Below are 22,880 nucleotides of genomic sequence, written 5' to 3' on the forward strand. Positions count from 1 at the left end.
CCAACCCGGCTGCCTTCAATTTCATCCGTTTCCTCCTTTGAACACTTCACTGAAGAAACTTCCATGCAGTTTTCATCCTCGTTCTGTGAATCGGTCTTACTGACCTCGGCTTCCTCAACAGCTTCTTCAGTATCCAGGTTGTTTTCACAACTTGAATGTGAGACTGGCCCTAATGATGATGCTTTTCGGCTACTGCTAGTGTTCATTCGGGTGTATTCCTGTGACTCTTCTCCATTGGAGGCAGCTGTAGACAAAGCGCTTCGATAGTTACACTTTTTAATGTTACAGTACTCCACCCTGTTTTCTATAGTCTCTGAATAGCATGAAGACTCCTGTACAACGTGCTCAGAATATTCTTCACTGGATGTGGTGTGGATGCTTTCCACGGAGGTCATCTTTTTGCGGACTACCCTCCTACGGGAAGACGTGCTGGAGCATGAAGACCGTGTGTGCCAAGTTTTTCTTATATCAGGCTCCTCTTTCTGGGAAGTATGCATGGGATTCTTCCAGATGTCATAGTCCTGGTGCTGCTTGCCACAGCTGTGGCAATGAGTTTCCTCAGATTCTGACTCATCGAATTTTGAGATGTAGGAATCAGCATCGCAGGGATATAATGAATCTTCCGCCTCTGAGCTGACTTCTAGGTTCATTTTCTGCATGGGGTCCGCTCCATTGTCTTCCTCTACCCCTGACTCTTCACAGGGCGTCTTACTCATCAAACTGGACTTCTTGATCTGTGTGGACCACTGAAGAGTCTCGTCGTTTAGCAAACGAAAGCGGACTTTCATCTCGACAGATAGGCTGCCATCCTTGTTCACGTGCACTCGTTTTTCAATGTCATCGTTGACTAAGGAGTGGACCAGGTCTCCAGCTTTTCCATGTGGACAGTTGTTTGGGAAAGGAGCACCATTCTCCAGTGATGTGTTGAGACCATTTGCGTAGGACTTTTCTGACGATAAGGAAAATCTCATTGACCTGTTGCTTGAAGCCGATCTTGGGTGGATGACGCTTTTTTTGGCTTTCAGTCCAAAGTTCACTGGAATTGAGAAAAAGAAAACAAAACAAAGAAGGAATAATGAGAATTCATGTAAAGGTAACATGAAACATCCAGGGCCAAATCCTCAGCTTGGGTAAATAGACATAGCTCCATTGAAGTCAGTGATGCTACGCCAATTTATACCCACTGAGGATCTGGACATAGTTAACAGAAGTGCCACAAACTGTAACTACAGAATGAATAGCTTATACTGAAAGCTTCTATTCTTTAGCTTTTCTTTTTAAGTCTAGTTTAAATTACAAATGTTTTGGTAATGCCTTTTATTCTATCCCACGGTGCAGAAAAGAGCATGCTCAACAATGATTTCCCCCCATTTTGTTTAATTGCAAATATGCATTTCCTTAAATATGTTTTCTTTCTTATTAAGCCTAAGGGTACCTGCATTGAGGAACTGCCCAAGCCGTTAGACGAATGTCTGGGTACCCGACAATTATTCTGTATTGTTTGCTGATCCACCTGAATGCTGACAAATGTACGTAGGGCAGAGCACACATTGGTGGGTGCACCATATGGGTACATTACTTTGAATAATAATAATGCTTATCAGGATTAATGGGGCCAAAATGAAGATGTGTACATTGGTGTTAATTGCATATCGGCATGAAAGTACAAGTGGGCGTAAGAGGTCTGATCAAGTGTTGAATACATCAAGTATGCTGAATACATACAAAAGACACAGAAAAGGAAACACACCTAAGAACACAGGCACCGGCTTCCTCCTTTCCCTGGGAGTGCTCAACCGCCCCTCAGCCCTAGGCCCCGCCCCCACTCCACCCCTTCCCCCAAGGCCCTACCCTACCTCTTTCCGCCCCTTCCCTGCCTCTTCCTGCCACGTTCTTCCCCTCCCCCAAACACGCCTCATTCCCGCTCATCCCCTTCCCCTCAGAGCCTCCTGCATGTCGTGGAACAGCTGATTGTGGGAGGCACTGAGAGGGAGGAGGAGGAGGAGTTGATCGGTGGGGCCACCGGCAGGCAGGAGGCACTGGGGGTGGGGGAGCTGGCTGCCAGTGGGTATTAAGCACCCACAAATTTTTTTCCTTGGGTGCTCCAGGCCTGTAGACCCACAGAGTCAGTGCCGATGCCCAAGAAGAAGCGTATATCTCTCATTCAATCAATTCCCTGCCATTTCAGGGACCTCAGTATTGGTGCACATTGGTCCCACCCATTTTCTGTCTGTGACACGCAATAGTTTAGTCTCCTGAGAGCTGTAATACTTTGGTCTAATTCTGGTTGTCGGGCTCGGTGTGGGGGTGGCTGGGTGGAGCTTAGTGGCCTGTGATACACAGGAGGTCAGACTAGAAGATCTGATGGTTGCTTCTGGTCTTGAATTCTATGATTTGGTGACACAAAGTAGTTCCCACCCAACCTTACATAAGCACTTTAATTGACACCTTCTTTCAGTCCCTTGTTTAGGTCTCATTTCCAAAGTGCTCTGCTGATATTAGCTAACTAAGCCTATGTCTACACTGCCCTGCAGGAGGACTATGGGGTTGTAAACAGTAGTGCGCACTAAAGTGCTGCACTGTAACTCCCCGTGTGGATGCTGCAGATATGAATTAAAAGGTTCCTAGTTCACATTAACATAATCCTGTTTGAAGAGAACTATGTTAATGCGAACTAGGAACCTTTTAGTTTGCACCTGCAGGATCCACACGGGAGAGTTACAGTGTAGCACTTAGGTGCGCACTGCTATTCTCACCCCCGGAGTCCGAACTGCACAGCAGGGTAGACAAGCCCTAATCCTCAAAAAGGTGATATAAAGCCTGTCAAGTATCATTCCCCCATTTCACAGATAGGGAAATGGGAGTCAGAGAGGTTGAACCCAAAGCTAGCATAAGCAAGCGCCTCAAATTAGACACCTAATGAAATGGCCTGATTTTCAGCCACAGCTCCCATTGAAGTCAAATGAGAAAATATTGACAAGTAACAGAAGGACTTGGGGGCAGGGGATACGTAGGGAAACACAAGGGCTTTGGGGAGACAGAGGCAGGAAAAGAGGAAGTTCAAGAAGGGAAGGGAGGAGGCAGAGATGCAGGGGAGGGGAAGTTAGGCAGAGAGGGGGCATGTGGAAAGGAAACAGAGGAAGAGGTGCAGGGGCAAATTCAAAAGGAAGAAGCCAGAGAGAACAAGGGGAAAGTGGAAATATTTAAGAGGGGTTAAATTATGCAAAGAAAGTGATGTGCATGCATTGAATGTACACATTAGATTATTACAACATGTGCATATAATCTCCAGAATTCTAGTTGTCCAGAGGGACAGGTATGGAATGGCTGACAGCCCTGGAGCGAGTGGTCTGGGACAACGCAGCTCACCGTCTTTCTTACTTCCGTTGTTTTCACTGATGTTGTTGCCACTGGATTGGGAAGCCAGGCCAGGGAGCTTCTCGGCAGAGCGCTTCCGCGAATTCTCAATGACTAGTGGTTTAAACGGTTCCCGGCCTACGCACACCAGCACGCTTGGGCAGTGGAGCAGAGCCTGCATGCTGTCGATCTGGAGGGAAGAAAACATCTGCTGAGTCACACCACGCTTGTAGGCCAGAACAATCGTCAAATATGTAACCGGTGATAAAGAGGATGGTGTTCTCCGTGTCCACCAAGGAGAGGACAGGAAGGAATCAGCTCAGTTTACAGCAAGGGAGATTCAGGTTAGATACACCTCTACCCTGATATAACGCGACCCGATATAACACGAATTCGGATATAACGCGGTAAAGCAGTGCTCCGGGGGGGCGGGGCTGCGCTGCGCACTCCGGCTGATCAAAGCAAGTTCGATATAACGCAGTTTCACCTATAACACGGTAAGATTTTTTGGCTCCCGAGAACAGCGTTATATCGGGGTGGAGATGTATTAGGAAAAACTTTCTGACTATAAAGCTAGTTCAGTGGTGGGACAGGTTACCCAGGGAGGCTGTGGAATCCCTGTCACTGGACGTATTTAAGACCAGCTTAGACAAACACCTGTCAGGGATGGTTCTAGGTTTATTTGATCCTGACCTTTTGAGGACCCATCCAGCCCTACATTTCTATGATTCTGTCAGCTTTGTTTCATCTTCCAGACCCAGAACCAGGTAGGACATAATGGAACCCACTTATACTAACATGACTTGCAATGATAGGACTTCTAGCAGGGGTGAGTAAGAGCCTCCAATCATTTCAGGGCACTCCAACGGACTTTCTTCTGAGCACATACCCAGTGTGATAAATGGGGGGTGGGGTAGCTCCCTTTTATGAACACCCAGCTAGCCAGCCAGGTATAAAATCCCTCTTAGTAGCTGTTCTCTACTTGCTTTACCTGTAAAAGGTTAAAAAGTTTTAGCCTTTCCATTGGCTCTTTTGGTCAGGTGAACATAAGAACGGCCCTACTGGGTCAGACCAAGGGTCCATCTAGCCCAGTATCCTGTCTTCCGACAGTGGCCAATGCCAGGTGCCCCAGAGGGAATGAACAGAACATGTAATCATCAAGTGATCCATCCCCTGTCGCTCATTCCCAGCTTCTGGCAAACAGAGGCTAGGGACACCATTCCTGCCCATCCTGGCTAATAGCCATTGATGGACCTATCAGCCATGAATTTATCTAGTTCTTTTTTGAACCCGGTTATGGTCTTGGCCTTCACAACATCTTCTGGCAAGGAGTTCCAAAGGCTGACTGTGCGTTGTGTGAAGAAATACTTCCTTTTATTTGTTTTAAACCTGCTGCCTATTAATTTCATTTGGTGACCCCTAGTTCTTGTGTTATGAGAAGTAGTAAACAACACTTCCTTATCTACTTTCTCTACACCAGTCATGATTTTATAGACCTCAATCATATCTCCCCTTAGCTGTCTCTTTTCCAAGCTGAAAAGTCCCAGACTTATTAATCTCTCCTCAGACGGAAGCCATTCCATACCCCTAATAATTTTTGTTGCCCTTTTCTAAACCTTTTCCAATTCCAATACATCTTTTTTGAGATGGGGCAACCACATCTGCACACAGTATTCAAGATGTGGGCATGCCATGGATTTATATAGAGGCAATATGATATTTTCTGTCCTATTATCTATCCCTTTCTTAATTATTCCCAGCATTCTGTTCGTTTTTTTGACTGCACATTGAGTGGATGTTTTTAGAGAACTATCCACAATTACGCCAAGATCTCTTTCTTGAGTGGTAACAGCTAATGTAGACCCCAGCATTTTATATGTATAGTTGGGATTATGCTTTCCACTGTGCATCACTTTGCATTTATCAACATTAAATTTCAACTGCCATTTTCTTGCCCAGTCACCCAGTTTGGAGAGATCCTTTTGTAGCTCTTCACACACTGCCTGGGTCTTAACTATCTTTAGTAATTTTGTATCATCTGCAATATTTGCCACCTCACTGTTTACCCCTTTTTTCAGATCATTTATGAATATGTTAAATAGGACTGGTCCCAGAACAGATCCCTGGGAGACGCCACTATTTACCTCTCTCCATTCTGAAAACTGACTACTTATACCTAGGGAGGTCCTGGAAGCTTCTTCCCTGGAGGTTTTCAAAAGGAGGTTGAATAGCCATCTGTCTGGGATGGTTAGACACAACAAATCCTGCATCCTGGCAGGGGGTTAGACCAGATGATGCTTGTGGTCCCTTCTAACCTTAGGATTCTATGATCTCTGACAGGTGTTTGCCAACCTGTTCTTAAAAACTTCCAATGATAGGGATTCCACAGCCTCCCTCAGAAGTCTAGCCAGTTATTCCCCGTTTTGTAGTTGTGCATTCGATTTTTCCTTCTTTAGTGGAAGTACTTTGCATTTGACTTTATTGAATTTAATCAGAGCAATTCTCCAATTTGTCAAGGTCATTTTGAATTCTAATCCTGTCCCCCAGAGTGCTTGCAACTCCTCCAAGCTTTGGGTCATCTTCAATTTTTATAAGCCTATTGTCTACTCCATAAGCATACTCTCCACTTCATCTCCACTTATAAACATACACTCCACTCCAAGTCATTAATGAAAATACTAAATAGTACCAGACCATGGACTAACACTTATGGGACCCCCACTAGATACGTCCTCCCAGTTTGACAAAGAAAACATTGATAACTACTCTTTGAATATGGCCTTTCATCCACTTGTGCACCCTCAACCACATTTCCCTAGTTTGCTTATGAGAATGTCTCATGGGACTGTGTCAAAAGACTTACTAAAATCAAGATACATCACATCTACAGCTTGCCTGCTATCCACTAGGCCAGTAACCCTGTCAAAGAAGGAAATTAGGTTGATCTGGCATGATTTGTTCTTGATAAATGCATGCTGGCTATACCTGATAACCCTATTATCCTCTAGGTGCTTACAAATCGATTATTTAATAATTTGTTCCAGGATCTTTCCAGGTATCAAAGTTAGGCTGACTGGTCTAGAATTCCCTGGGTCCACTTTGTTCCCCCTTTTAAAGATAGAGACTATGTTAGCCCTTCTCCAGTCCTCTGGGACCTCACACTTCCTCCATGGGCTCTCAAAGATAATCACTAACAGCCCCAAGATTGCTTCAGCTAGTTTCTCAAGTACCCTAGGATGAATTTCATCAGGCCCTGCTAGCTTGGATACATCTAACTAAAGTAAATATTTGTTAACCTGTTCCCTCCCTCCCCCTTTTGGCTTGATCTAGTCCATGATCTAGTCTGATCTTCTGCATAGAATCATAGAATATCAGGGTTGGAAGGGACCTCAGGAGGTCATCTAGTCCAACCCCCTGCTCAAAGCAGGACCAACCCCAACTAAATCAATATTTATGAATATTACAGGCCAGAGAATTTCACCCAGTGAATCCTGCATTGTGGTGTATTGAAAACTGCATAACAATTATACACTACCACTTTAAATTTGCCTGGTCCTGCTTCCTGTAGGGAAGTTGTGTGATCTGGCAAGTCTTCAGCAGTCAGTCTGCAAAGAGCCAGCCTAGAGAAAAGTGGGGTGAGTTGGTAAACAGCCGGCATTCTCTGTAGGTGTGGGTTTGGTTCTTGTGAGTTAAGGTTCTAGATTTTGAGAAATAAAGCTCTCTTACATTGCAACCATCCGAAACGAGTATTTTGTGTTTTTATCTTGCATCAAGCCAATAACTTCTGGTTAAGCTAGAGTATATCTTTCAGAAAGAGATTCAATCTTGATTTAAATTTTTCAAGTGATGAAGATGACATAGTGCTACAAAAAATCCCAAGTCCAGGCTGCATTACATTTCCCACCGATTGAGCTGCACCAGCAGTAACTGACAGTTTTCCTAGGGCCAGGTTCTGCCACCCTTGCTCACTGTTGGGGGCACCCTACTCTGCAAATGGCCCCAGTGAAATCAGTGGGGTAAAGGGTGGAAGAATGTGGCCCCTACTGGAGGTGGAGCCTGTGTGCAGGGCTTGACGGAACAGAGGCCAGTGTACGAATTCAGTCTGCTGCTGCTCCCTGACAAATCCTGAATCCTTGTTCAGATCCGGATTCTGCGCCCCATACTCATGGGACTGCTTGCATGAGTAAATGCTACTCAATGAGCAAGGGCTGTAGAACCAGGGCCTGAGGTAAAATGCTCACTGATTTCCAGGGGGATGCTGCCTGGGATAAGGGCTGCTAGTGCCAAGTGGCCAACATCTCTTATGACCCTGCTGTGTTGGCAGTGCTGTTGGGAATCTGTGCAGCCCAGCTGGGATTTCATGTGTTCACCAGGCAGCTGCAGGTCCTCTGGCCAGGAGCTGAAGCTTGAAGAAAGCCACCAACTATCTCAAGACTTGTGACGAGAATTGGCAACACTCAGGACCTGGCAGCATAGAGCAAGGTTTTAGGATTTGGCTCAGTGTAAATTTTCCTAAGTGAAGACTGGTACATCCGACCCCCTTGACATCACTGTCCTCAGTTTGTGACATCACATTGCAGTTTTATGGAAATCATTAGGCAGTATGCTGGGGGGTTGTATGGATAAATACATTAAAGATTGTGAGGGGCTCAGGCACTGGGGTGATGGGCCATATAAGTACCAGATAGACAGATTAGACAGACATATAGAGGGATGGATGAATAGATAGACAGAGGCCAAATCCTGCAGTCTTTCTGAGTTCTGCCTTAGTAAAGCCTATAGAATCGAGCCCTTAGTGGAGAATAAGCAATACAAGTTGATGATCTACTAATTATTATTACCATATTATTTATCATATGTAGTGCTGTAGCACCTAGAGGCCCCAGCCCCACTGTACCAGGTGTTCTACAAACATGTAACACAGAGAGAGAGAGAGAGAGAGAGAGAGAGAGAGAGAGAATCTGGCCTATAAAGTTTACAATCTAAGCAACACTTTGGCTAAGTACTAAACAAGAAAGATCTTGCTTCTTGTATTTTCTCTTAATTAAAGAAAATTGCACAGAAGGAACCAACCCAGAAAGATCAATCTATCTATATGTCTCCCTAGCAGGTTTGTATTTCTGTCTTTCTGGGCTATCAATAATGATGAAGGTACTTTTGTGCATAATTTTAAAAAGTCCTAGCCATTTTTAATCCACAATTTTCAAAAAGGAGCAATTTTTAGGAGGGGGCAACATTTAATAAAAAAATTCAGTTTAAAAAATGTTCTGGTTTTTCATAGCCTACTGCTTTTTTTTCCTCTTCCCTCTCCCTACATTTCTCCATTTTCCAACCGGGAAGGAAAAAGAGGGGAAAAGAAACAAAATATAAACCAAAACCAACCCCCCTCATACACATTTTTTTCAGATTTCATTAGCAACAACCAAACCAGAAAATTTGGAAAATTATTTTTTGTGGTAATTTTCATTAAAAAAAAAAAAAAGTCATTTTGGGGGATGAAAACTATTTTTATTCAGAATTTTTCTCTCAGCTGTAAGTATATATTTATCTAAGCATTTATACCAAATGCATCACTGTGGCATACTGAATGCAGGAAATATATGGAGCCATCTTCGCTATTGGTGAAAATATGCATAGCTTTAGAAATCAATGGAGCTAAACCAATTTATATTAGCTGAGGACCTGGCTCATGCTGCATAATCATAATTCTTTCTTAAAGAATATGCTTATGGCCACTTTGTTATTTAAAATAAAATGTCTATAACATAGCATATGAAGCATCAGCAGCTTTTTAGCTCTGTATTTATATATAAGCACCATCTCTTTTAATTGATCACTAGTAATAGTTAGGAATTCACCTAGAACTAGGGTGACCAGATGAGATGAAGAAAATATCGGGACACTGGGGTGGGGGGGAAGAGGGGGGAAGCTGAGTGCTACCGGCCGAGCAAAAAAATCGAGATGGTCACGATTTTATCGGGACACTCACGATTTTATCGGGACATCTGGTCACGCTACCTAGAACCCTGATGTTCCTTTAACCATTGCATGTATTTGTAGAGACAGCTGCTGCACATGAAAGGGTTTTCAAAAGTCATTTTGATCACATCATTTGTATTGTCCCAAACTCTCCCACTCCATCTGTAGAACACAGATCTATAGGACTAAACTAACAACTCAGCTCAATCAGCCGCAGCAGAACATTTCACCCAGTTCTCTGCAAATAACCCATCCTGTTAATGACGGGGCATACTCAGGAAAACAGGGGACACCATTCCCGAGGACAATCAATATGGCCTCTTTCACTAAATTATCTTCAAAATAGAGGTCCTGATCCTGCACTCAGCACCTTCTAACACTCAGCATGTTGCAGAATGAAACCCATACATTGCTTCTTAGGGTTTCTTTTTTGTTTCACGGAGATGAAAAATTAAAATGGCAGGTCCACTCTGGCAACTCTCACTAATGCAAGTGTCCACTGACTGCACTAAACTCCCCGGGTGAAATCCTGACCCCACTGACGTCTGAACTCCCACTGACAACCCCACTGTCTGTAACTAAAATGCCCACATTAAAATTATGGGCCTGATTCTGTAATCTTTAGTCACATAAGCAGTCTCATTGACGTGATATGATACATCAATCACTGAGCAGTCAGGCGATAGACCCTCCAAATATGCTCTTGTGAGATGACATCTACCATATAGTTTTCATAGGCAAACTTTTGGGGGAAAACATGGGAATTGATTAAGGTGCTTGAGGGACTGGTTTATAGGGAAAGACTTTTATAAAAAACAAAACTAAATTGGCTAAAAGGAGGCAGGGTAACTATAAACATTTCGGAAGGATGAAAACACCAAAGAAAGAAAGGAATGGTTCAGGGTGATACAACTAGGACTGATGGAATGAAATTAAGGAAGGGTAGCGTTAGGCTGAATATCAGGAGGCAAATAGTGAGATGGGGGAAAACAGTCTCCCACATGCCATGGAGAAAGCTCGAATCCTAGAAACATTTAAACCTAGGTTTCACAAAGAACTGAAAAATTGTCTATAGACCACAATCCTACTCAACTGCTATGACATGGACTAAGTAATATTTTCATCAGCAGATCTCAAAGTGCTTTACAAAGGGTCAGTATCTTTATCCCTACTTTACAGAAGGGGAAACTGAGGCACGGGGAGGTGAAGTGACTTATCCAAGGTCACGCAGCAGGCAAGTGGCAGAGATTGGAATAGAACCAAGAACTTCTGAATCTCAGTGCAGCACTCTGTCCATTCGGCACACTGACTAGATGAATTTATACTGCAAAATGTTTCCATCTCTGACATTTTATGATTATACAATATTAGTTATCACCCGCAGCTGTATAATATCAGATATAACAGAACATTGGTATGAGATAGCCCAGAAACATAACGTACCAGGCTGAGCCTGGAACCCTTACTCACGCGAGTAGTTTCACTGAGTGGGCATCGTTACAGCAAAATTGAAATCTTCTCTTCATGCCACTTCAAAGCTTTTATGCAGCCAGTGAAACCCTGGGACTTTTAGGGCCTACAGCAGATGCTGATATTATTTCATTGGATTGTCACTTTGTTGTAAGAGGGGCTGTTATTTTCCTGGAGTCATCAGCTATTGTGAAGGGCGCTTTATGCTTCATCAACGCCTGATCCGCTCATCCCATGTCCATTCCAAAGAGAAGAAAGGGGTTTCAAGGCCATTGCTTTGCCCTCTATCCTACCCACCCTACCTGAAAGCCATTCTTTTTCAGAAGATGCTACATACAAAATGAAATGATTGGTATTTATTGGTCAGCCCAGCATGCCCCACCCTGAGGTTTTCTTCTTTAACCACCTGTGAGACGCTGTGATCCTTTCTGGCTCTGAGCATGAAAGGAAACTGCCTCGACCGCCAAACTTATCGCCTTTCAGCAGCCACCACAGACAAGCTGTCCAAAGTGTGGTTCTCCATCCCATGTGACCACAGAAAAAAGTTAAGACCGTCCCCTCCCATCTAGCTATGAAGAGAGAGAGATTCACGGTGACCTCTTAAAACCCGTTTGTGACCCCTCCCCCTCAAGTGGAGAACCCATGCCCCTTCACTCACACACAAACTGAAAGATTAACTGTGACAGACCTCAGAACCTTCTGCCTCTAGTTCTTTGGTTCTCTATTCCCATATGCTGTACAGGAGACCCCGTGGGTAACATACTGCAGGAGTTTCCAAGCAGAATTGCCAGGACTGGCATCTAACCTTGGACCAACAGGAGGCAGGAGTACCATTTAGGTGACCATCTCACCTCCCGTGGAAACGATTACCTGTCACACTAGACCACATGCCTAGCTGCAAAAGTGTCTTGCAAGAGAGCCCGGATTGCATTTCCATAGAGCCTTCCACTCCCGGATCTCAGAGAGGCTTTCCAAATCCGAATGAGTCCCCTTATTATTCCCCTCTGATTGGTAACACAATCAAAGCACAGATTGGTTAAGCAACTTGCCGAGAGTCCCAACGTGAGTCAGTGGCCCAATCAGGAGTGGAATCCAGGCCGGCTGACTCTCCAATCCCAGTCCTAGCTGGTAAGCACTAAACTCCGCTCATCCCAGGTACATGGGCAATGGGGAGTGTGGGAGGGAAATGAACAGCTCTGGGAGGAAAGTGATGGCGAAAACCTTCGCATTTTTCTTGGCTGAAGCCATAATTCTGAGACCCTAATGAAGTCACTGGCAGGAGTGTTTCCAGCACGAACAGCTTGAATTTCAAAGAGTAAATGCAGGAAGCAATACTCACAGGGAGCAGTTCGCAGAGTAACCTACAGGCTGAAATATGTTCACATAAAAAAAAAAAAAAACCCCATCAAACAACACTGAGCAACGAAGCAAGGTGTGGAAATCTCAATCTAGGTTGTGATCCGAATCTCCCTGAAATCAGTGAAAAGTTTCCCATTGATTTCAAAAGGCTTTGGATCAGACTTATAGAGAAGGATGGCCTTGTGGGTAAGGTTCTGGACTGAGACTCAGAGATCTAGTTTCAGTTATTGACTGTCAGACTCTCTTTGTGACCAAAGGCAATTCACTCGGCTCCCCATCAGCAAAACGAGGATAACAACACTTCCTTTCCCCCACTCTATACCTGCCTTGTTGACTTAGACTGGGACGTGGACTGTCTCTTACTATGTGTCTGTACAGCGCCTAGCACTATGGGGCCCTGATCTCAGCTAGGGCCTCTACGTGTTGCTAGAATAGAATTAATAATATATTTGCCATCAGTTAGTGAGCGGAGGACAAAACCTAACCAATTTGAAAAGTGGAGTCCAATGGGCACAGAGACGCAGCTGGGTTCAGAGGGATGATGCAGAAGGTGTATTCAGAAGCCACCAGAAAACAAAATTATGTCTATTTCGGCCGAGGGGTACAACATAAGTAACATTCGTTGCTTTTCACCTGCTTGGCAAAAGCCAGCTAAAGAGTTTTGGAAGAGAGGGCTAAATTTAGGAGTGATGCAAAAATGGGTCATACTTACATGCAGAGGGATGAAAGGATGGGGTTGTAGCAGGGAATGCAGCCAACGGGGCGGATGAGATGGTGAAATAAGAAGATAAGGTATATTTCTGGACCTTGCCTTCTCTAACATAAACACATAGCGGTGTGTACATTTTAAGAAACAAAAGCCCTACTAAAAATACCTCACTCCACTGCTTACACGATTTCCCCCCTGCGAGGAGGTTAAGAGGCAGAATAAACCACATAGGCCAGATGTTAGTCGTCTTGCTTAATGTGATGCGGGCATTGTAAGCCTACACAGAACAGAACAGGGGGCTGCTTTATCCTACACGGCCATTACTCTCATTTAATATTTATATTGTGGTAGCCGACCAGGTTGAGCCCTGTCATTCTCAGTGCTGCGCAGACAGAGACAAGGACAGTCCCTGCCCCAACTAACTTACAAGCTAAAAGACAAGGCACGTGACAAACAAGTGACTGGATGAGAGGGGGCAACGAAAACCAATTGGATATGTGCATTTCCTAGCCAATCAGGAGCAGAGATCTTAACTTCCCACCTATCTGGGATGTTGGCTGCTTTTCCCGCCATAACCCCACCCTCCTGTCCCTTGTGTAAATTACACCTACTCACCCCTCTGAATTTGGCCCCAAAGATTGTTTAGGGCGATGCCCCTTTCAGAGACTCCAGAAGGAACATTGCAGCCCTAGGGTTCTGTGACTGTTGAGAAACAAGACCTGGGACACAGGAGAAGCTGAGCTTCTGAGCAGGACAGAAGGACCTAAAGAAGGAAAGGGCTGGCGAGAGGAATACAGGAAAAGCAGGTCAGTTCTTGAGAAATAGGTGAACAGGAGAAAGTGAGGGATGAGGAGGGAAGCAAAGGGTCAAAGTGTGGTTCTACTCTGAGGAGAGTATTAGAATGTCATCATAAAGCTCCATGTTTCTTGTCTCTCAAGGGGACCATTCATTTCCCACTGAAAACAATGGGAGTTGGATTGGGCCCTTAGTGACGCCAGATCAAGTCTGCTCCCTTTAAAAGTAAAAAGACCGTTCTTTCTACCTGCCAGCCCTACAAGCTCCCCCTGGAATCATGAATCCACAAGAGAAATGGTTGGAAGTTTTATTAAAAAATGTGGAGATTTTTGACAGCAAAGGAAGACGGTTATTGTGAAATATGTTCTCCGTTTTCCAACCAACTGTTAATCACCAAGAGTAAAGATTCTGCAGTTGAATTCAGGGCCCAAGTTGGCTCAGCATCTCTTACATTGGGGTAAATCAGGAGCATTTCCAACCCTGAGCATTCAAAAATTACGAATCAGCTCCCCCCACCCCTAAAAAAAAAAAAATCATGAGAGTAGCTTAAAAAAAAAAAAATCACATGCATTTTTCAAATACATTTTAGTTCTTTTTATTTGCCTTCTGGTTTCCGAGCCTTTAGGTGGCACTCGGTTCATGTTTTCAGGCTTTTCTCTGCTACCATGATGGCTACCAATGCCGTTAAAAAAAAGAAAGCTGAGATTCTCACAATCATCTGACTCTAAGAACTGGGACTTACAGAAAAACACCAAGGGTCCTGTCTCCACTGAAATAAATGGGAGTTTTGCCTTCGACTTCAGTGAGGGCAGGATTTCACCCCAACCACTGCAAGATTTGCAATAAAATCCGAAGAGTTGTCAGCAATACAGAAGCTGAAGTCAGCTGAGTTATACTGGTGTAAAAAGGCATAAGTCAGAGGAGAATCACACCCTACCTCTAACTAAACTGCAGCAAAATCCCATGGTATCAGATCAGAGTGTGTGTGTGTGTGTGTGTGTGTGTGTGTGTGTGTATATATATATATATTTTTTTCCCACTAGTGAATATGTGACGATGAAAAAACAAAATGTTCTTTTCATTTCCAATTTTTTTCATAAAAATGAAAGGCTGTTTTCAACATTTGGAAAGCTCTTATGTCTCTCTAAAAAAAAATAAAAATAAAAAAGCAGCTTTGTCTGCCAAAATACCCACAAACAAATCCAGTACAATATCCCTGCAGAAATGGAGAATTTCTTCTTACTGTAAATTCACAGTTTTTCCATCAGGGGGTAGAATTTTGCCATTTTTGCATCATTAAAAAAAATAAATAAAAAGCACCATGTTTGCCAGTCAAAAGTTATTTTAAAAATGGATTAAATTAATAAATATTCAGGAAAAATATTGTTTTGTCACATGGATTTTCACACAGCAAACCTGGTGATTTCCCTTGGTCCAATAGGATTGCTTGCGAACTATTGAGTTGTGAGAATTGGCTGGCCTGAGAATGAGTCCTGCTCACTGTTGGGCAGATTCTCAGCTGGCATAAATTGTCATAGTTGCATTGATTTCAATTGATGACAATTAAGAGTCGCTGAGGAACTGCATGTTAAGTCAGAAAGTAGGAAGGGCCAGATCCACAAAGGTATTTAGGCTAACGGCCACTGCAATCAATGGAAGTTTGTGGATCTGGGCCTAGTAGTCCAGTTTGTGTCACTTAAACTACAGCTTGAAGAGACCCTGGGCAAAATGCTCACAGAGAATCCCAAAAAACCCTGTGTGGATTCATGAGAGATTTGTCATGAAATTGGATAAAATCCAGTGTGAATGTGCTGATTTGTTCTGAGATTATGACCCAGATGCACAACGGGTGTAAAATGGCATAGCTCACTGCCAGGCAGTGCCAGTTTACACCAGCTGAGGATCTGGCCCAATTGGGAATCATTCAGACCCAATTGATCAATGTGAAACAAAGTGGGTTGGGGAGGCTGCAAACCCACTCCGAATGAAACCAAAGAGAATACTGGCACAAGGACTGAAATCCGATACCTTTAGCATAGCTCTGATATTTTCATTATTATTTATTAATAATTGTATTTGGGTAGCCTCTAGGAGCCCAGTCATGGACCAGTGCTCCATTGTACCAGGCACGGTAAGAACAGACAACAAATGACAGCCCCTGTCCCAAAGAGTTTATAATCTAGGGAATTCTTTACACTCCTGATGTAAGGGCCACAGGCTGAGTTGTATGACAGCCCCAGTGACATGAGTAGGATTACTCATTTAGTAAGGCACTACTCAATGTAAGTAACCATAGCAAAATCTGGTCCTTAGGAATTTATAAGGTGCCTTTCACTTTGGTATCTAAGATCTTCTTCTGTCAAGCCTTTCATCCAATGAGCTCTGCTAGCTTTACAAACATTCGAGAATTAATCCTCATGGCATCTCTGCAAGACAGGTAGGAAGTATTATGCCCATTTTACAGATAGATAAATGGAGGCACAGTGGCCCCATAAAAAGATGTTCTAGCTGAACAGCGAGAGGCGACAAAACCAGGGCATCCGCTTTGTGGGTTTATCTCAATCTAGCAGCTAAGAATGGATTGTGACTCTTAGAGCCTTTTTTAATGGGAAGACTGTGAAATTTACCCAGCAAGTACGCTAAGCTTGTCTTAAAGATTCGACTAGCAGTGCAAGTGATGGACCAATTATTTCTCTGGCTTTCCTTGCAGAAGAGAAGCAGGGAGCAGGGAGGGATGAGAGAAGAACTTGATGTAACCCTTGCAGGAGAACATTTGCCAGAGCAAAGCTGAACGTTAAATAGAAAGATTCTGAACTTGGCCGCACGAGTTTTAAAATCTACATTCAGTTCCAATTCCAATGGATTTTAAGGCCAAAAGGGGCTATTATGGTCATCTAGCCGAGTCTCCAGCCTAGCACAGGCCATATGGGACGTCACCCAGGGATTCCTGTATCCAGCACAGTAAGTTGTGGTTGAACTTGAGTGTCTCTTGTAGAAAGACACCCAGTCTTGATTTACAGACTCCAAATGCTGGAGACTTTTCCGTGTCCCTTGGTAAATTGTTCCAAGGTTACTGGTTCTTGGTATCGGTTATTACTCTTGCTTGAGAAGCTGATAAGTAATAGGGGAGCTTGATACCACTGACCATAAGCTACTTGAATTCTTCACCAGAGCAGGTAACGAGCTCATAGAATACAATTCTACAAGGATATTAGATTCCAAGGAAGAGGTTTTTGATTACAACACAAGCTTTAGAATCAGTAGATTGGAGGTCAGAGCCACAGCCAGGCTGCAGCGGCTTTGCACTCCTGCTGTGGCACAAAGCAGCCCTAAAGCCAGCGGAGCTGGCCCCTGGAGGATTGCCCCTGCTTAGAGCAATCCTCCGTTGCTGTTCAGCTGCGGTGGCTTGCCCCTACGCCACCCTCCAGATCCGCTGTGCATAGGCTGTGGCTGAGAACAGGGGGGTGTGGCTGGAGGGGAGGGGGTCTTCTGTATTTCAGTGGACTCCGGCTGCCGGAACAGTGCCTGTGGGCGCACTACCCATATCATGCATGTATCTGCAATGGAGATCTAAGCAGGGAGAGAGTCTTCTGTGGGTAGATTAAAAGGGGAGGGGGGAGAGAAATGATCTGGGCCAACGAGATCTCTTACAATGTAGAATAGCCTCCCACAGAGATGAAAGCCTCTTAACTTGAGTCACTTAGATCCACTGGACAGGGAGGGAGATGATGACCTATTACTTCTTTTCCCACCTCTAATTTCCGTGACTCCGTTCTGTAGCAGCCTACAGAGCTCTTTTTAAATCCAGACCTGAAGTCCCCAGTGAGAGCGAGGAGAGGTCCGGATTATAACAAAGAATCCCCACAGCCTAAGCTCGGGCATCTCCAGCCCTAGAGTCAGCATGACATGTTCTAGGGTAGCAAACCTGTAAATGCCAAACAAACCGATGCCTGATGTCAATTCATTGCACACACAGGCACAAATAGAAGTTTCTTTGGCGATCCATTTATCCAGCGAGTAGCTTTCCCACTGGATGCAGGAAAAAGGTGTTGGTCCAGATCACCGGCTGGTGCAAAACAGAGCAGTGCCATTTTGCACTGCAAAAGAGCTCTATACCCCCTGCGAACCTGGCTGCTGTTTTAAAGCTACAAAGAAACAAATCAACCTCCCTGCCCCAAAAGCCATCTCCGGTTAAATCAGTTCACTGAACTGACTTGTGATTTAGAAACTGACAAAATAGAACCAAATCACTGTTAGTGTCAGGAGGTGAAATCCAGGCTTCAGTGGGGATAAGCTTCCACCTGTGGCTTTTCCCCCCCACCCATTGTCCAATCTGATTGCTGCACAGATTACATGTCTGCTCCTGACTCCAATGGACAGAGGGGTGCAGGGTCTTGTGATCACCTTTGCTCTCACGCTGGTGTAAAATCAGGAGTAGCTCTACTGGAATCAGTCTTACCTTGGTGTAAAATCAGGTGTGCTGATTCCATTGGGGTTGCTCCTGAGTAACACTGGTATGAATGAGATCAGAATCAGGAAAAAGAACAGGAGTACTTGTGGCACCTTAGAGACTCCTGTTCTTTTTGCGGATACAGACGAACACGGCTGCTACTCTAAAGCCTATCAGAATCAGGATCTCCCAGCTAAAATTTCCATTGACTGCAATGAGCTTTGCATCATGATGCTTCATTATTTCTAGTACGGTAGGACCCAAGGACCCACAAAAGCGACCAGGGACTCATTGTACTAGACACTGTACAAACAACACAAAGACAGTCCCTGGCCCAGACAGCTCAGGAAGAAGCATATTTGATGATATGCAACAGGTGAATAAACAAACAAAGGGCAGCGGGGGTGGGAGAGGATAGGAATGGAAGACAAGAGAACAGTAAAAGCAAGTGCGGCTGTAAAAGTTAGCAGCCACAGTGGTTTCAGAGTGGTAGCCGTGTTAGTCTGTATCCACAAAAAGAATGAGGAGTCCTTGTGGCACCTTAGAGACTAACAAATTTATTTGGGCATAAGCTTTCGTACACACACACACACACACACACACACACACACGTTGCCATACCAACTGTAATGAGATTAGTCAATTAAGGTGGGCTATTATCAGCAGGAGAAAAAAAACTTTTGTAGTGATAATCAGGATGGCCCATTTCCAACAGTTGACAAGAAGGTGTGAGTAACAGTAGGGGGAAAATTATCATGGGGAAATAGTTTTTACTTTGTGTAATGACCCATCCACTCCCAGTCTTTATTCAAGCCTAATTTAATGGTGTCCAGTTTGCAAATTAATTCCAGTTCTGCAGTTTCTCATTGGAGTCTGTTTTTGAAGTTTTTTTGTTGAAGAATTGCCACTTTTAGGTCTGTCATTGAGTGACCAGGGAGATCGAAGTGTTCTTCGACTGGTTTTTGAATGTTATAATTCTTGACGTCTGATTTGTGTCCATTTATTCTTTTGCGTAGAGACTGTAGACACAGTAGACAGTTGTTATCACAAATGGATCACGCCCTTTAGCCAATTCTACCTGTCTTATACGGCTGTCCCTCGCCACAAGGTCTGAGCGCCTTCCATGTAAAAGAAATAGCAATGTCTACGTCCTTAGTGGACTTCATGGAATCTCTGGCACTTCTCCCTCTTTGGGGTGAAAACTCAGGGCAAAGCTGAGTCAATACAAGTGAAGAGAAAACAAGGGTTATTAAAACAAACCAGCCTAGAGCAAGAGTTTTTCAAGAAAAGATCATTGCTAGGCAAAATTCAACCGAGCAGAATTCAGTCCAAAAGGTGAATTCCTCAGACTAGTTATGAATAAATTCAAACAGGAGGTGTCAATGCAAACTTGTGCAACTTTAATAATAGTAGTAATTTCCAGCAATCACTATAATAAATAATAATAATTAGGACCAGCTTCTGATCCCAGTTACACCAGTGTAAATCCCAAGGAACTGATCACACTGGTGTAACGGAGATCAGAAGCTGGCCGTAACTTTAGTAACTTAGCTCTGTCTCCAGACGGAGAACACTGCCCCTCCGACCTCTGCCCCCATCTCTACGACTGTTCAAGCTCTGAGACTGCATTGGGGCACTTTGCCTCCTGGCTGCCTCAGAAAGAGGACCCCAGTGAGCATAGGAAAGCCATTGCTGGCTTGCGCATGGTGTCGACTGTTGCACTTTGCCATCAGCATGTGCAGGACTGGTGATGAAATAGCAAGGAAGAAAAAGGCTAATGTCAGAAACAGCCTCGCCAGATGGTGTCACCACGCTGGAAATGGATGCACAATATAAAACCCCATTGCCACTTGGAAACCTGTCCTAGAAAGGGGCCAGATTCTGCCTTCCGACAGACATGCACTACTCTTATTGCAACCCATGACAGTAACCCGCAGCCATCTGCAGAGGGAACACAGTCCAGATTTCTGTGTGCTCTGTTAAAGACCAGAAGGTTGGAAAGTTGTCATACCAATAAAGCAAACAAAACTGAATCAGAGACAGAAGATTCAGTGAAAACTTCTGGGCCAAAGCCCGCAGGTAAGTGGGGAACATGGAGACCTGGGAGATGGGTCGGAGACGAGAGGGAGTGTGGGCTATATTGGCAGAGAGAAAGGAGGGTCAGGACAAAACCGGGAGGAAAGATCAAACCAGTATCTTAGATGCCTATATACAAATGCGAGAAGTATGGGTAATAAGCAGGAAGAACTGGAAGTGCTAATAAATAAATACAACTATGACATTGTTGGCATCACTGAAACTTGGTGGGATAATACACATGATTGGAATGTTGGTGTGGATGGATACAGCTTGCTCAGGAAGGATAGACGGGGGAAAAAGGGAGGAGGTGTTGCCTTATATATTAAAAATGTACACACTTGGACTGAGGTAGAGATGGACATAGGAGACGGAAGTGTTGAGAGTCTCTGGGTTAGGCTAAAAGGGGTAAAAAACAAGGGTGATGTCATGCTAGGAGTCTACTACAGGCCACCTAACCAGGTGGAAGAGGTGGATGAGGCTTTTTTTAAACAACTAACAAAATCATCCAAAGCCCAAGATTTGGTGGTGATGGGGGGCTTCAACTATCCGGATATATGTTGGGAAAATAACACAGCGGGGCACAGACTATCCAACAAATTCTTGGACTGCATTGCAGACAACTTTTTATTTCAGAAGGTTGAAAAAGCTACTAGGGGGGAAGCTGTTCTGGACTTGATTTTAACAAATAGGGAGGAACTCGTTGAGAATTTGAAAGTAGAAGGCAGCTTGGGTGAAAGTGATCATGAAATCATAGAGTTTGCAATTCTAAGGAAGGGTAGAAGGGAGAACAGCAAAATAGAGACAATGGATTTCAGGAAGGCGGATTTTGGTAAGCTCAGAGAGCTGATAGGTAAGGTCCCATGGGAATCAAGACTGAGGGGAAAAACAACTGAGGAGAGTTGGCAGTTTTTCAAAGGGACACTATTAAGGGCCCAAAAGCAAGCTATTCTGCTGGTTAGGAAAGATAGAAAATGTGGCAAAAGACCACCTTGGCTTAACCACGAGATCTTGCATGATCTAAAAAATAAAAAGGAGTCATATAAAAAATGGAAACTAGGACAGATTACAAAGGATGAATATAGGCAAACAACACAGGAATGCAGGGGCAAGATTAGAAAGGCAAAGGCACAAAATGAGCTCAAACTAGCTAAGGGAATAAAGGGGAACAAGAAGACTTTTTATCAATACATTAGAAGCAAGAGGAAGACCAAAGACAGGGTAGGCCCACTGCTTAGTGAAGAGGGAGAAACAGTAACAGGAAACTTGGAAATGGCAGAGATGCTTAATGACTTCTTTGTTTCGGACTTCACCGAGAAGTCTGAAGGAATGCCTAACATAGTGAATGCTAATGGGAAGGGGGTAGGTTTAGCAGATAAAATAAAAAAAGAACAAGTTAAAAATCACTTAGAAAAGTTAGATGCCTGCAAGTCACCAGGGCCTGATGAAATGCATCCTAGAATACTCAAGGAGCTAATAGAGGAGGTATCTGAGCCTCTAGCTATTATCTTTGGAAAATCATGGGAGACGGGAGAGATTCCAGAAGACTGGAAAAGGGCGAATATAGTGCCCATCTATAAAAAGGGAAATAAAAACAACCCAGGAAACTACAGACCAGTTAGTTTAACTTCTGTGCCAGGGAAGATAATGGAGCAAGTAATTAAGGAAATCATCTGCAAACACTTGGAAGGTGGTAAGGTGATAGGGAACAGCCAGCATGGATTTGTAAAGAACAAATCATGTCAAACCAATCTGATAGCTTTCTTCGATAGGATAACGAGTCTTGTGGATAAGGGAGCAGCTGTGGATGTGGTATACCTAGACTTTAGTAAGGCATTTGATACGGTCTCGCATGATATTCTTATCGACAAACTAGGCAAATACAATTTAGATGGGGCTACTATAAGGTGGGTGCATAACTGGCTGGATAACCGTACTCAGAGAGTTGTTATTAATGGTTCCCAATCCTGCTGGAAAGGCATAACGAGTGGGGTTCCGCAGGGGTCTGTTTTGGGACCGGCTCTGTTCAATATCTTCATTAACGACTTAGATATTGGCATAGAAAGTACGCTTATTAAGTTTGCGGATGATACCAAACTGGGAGGGATTGCAACTGCTTTGGAGGACAGGGTCATAATTCAAAATGATCTGGACAAATTGGAGAAATGGTCTGAGTTAAACAGGATGAAGTTTAACAAAGACAAATGCAAAGTGCTCCACTTAGGAAGGAAAAATCAGTTTCACACATACAGAATGGGAAGAGACTGTCTAGGAAGGAGTACGGCAGAAAGGGATCTAGGGGTTATAGTGGACCACAAGCTAAATATGAGTCAACAGTGTGATGCTGTTGCAAAAAAACAAACGTGATTCTGGGATGTATTAACAGGTGTGTTGTGAGCAAGACACGAGAAGTCATTCTTCCGCTCTACTCTGCTCTGGTTAGGCCTCAGCTGGAGTAGTGTGTCCAGTTCTGGGCACCGCATTTCAAGAAAGATGTGGAGAAATTGGAAAGGGTCCAGAGAAGAGCAACAAGAATGATTAAAGGTCTTGAGAACATGACCTATGAAGGAAGGCTGAAAGAATTGGGTTTGTTTAGTTTGGAAAAGAGAAGACTGAGAGGGGACATGATAGCAGTTTTCAGGTATCTAAAAGGGTGTCATAAGGAGGAGGGAGAAAACTTGTTCA

The sequence above is a fragment of the Terrapene carolina genome, unplaced genomic scaffold (assembly GCF_002925995.2).
Source record: "Terrapene carolina triunguis isolate 2854851 unplaced genomic scaffold, T_m_triunguis-2.0 Scaffold228, whole genome shotgun sequence".
In the NCBI taxonomy this organism is placed as follows: Eukaryota; Metazoa; Chordata; order Testudines; family Emydidae; genus Terrapene; species Terrapene triunguis.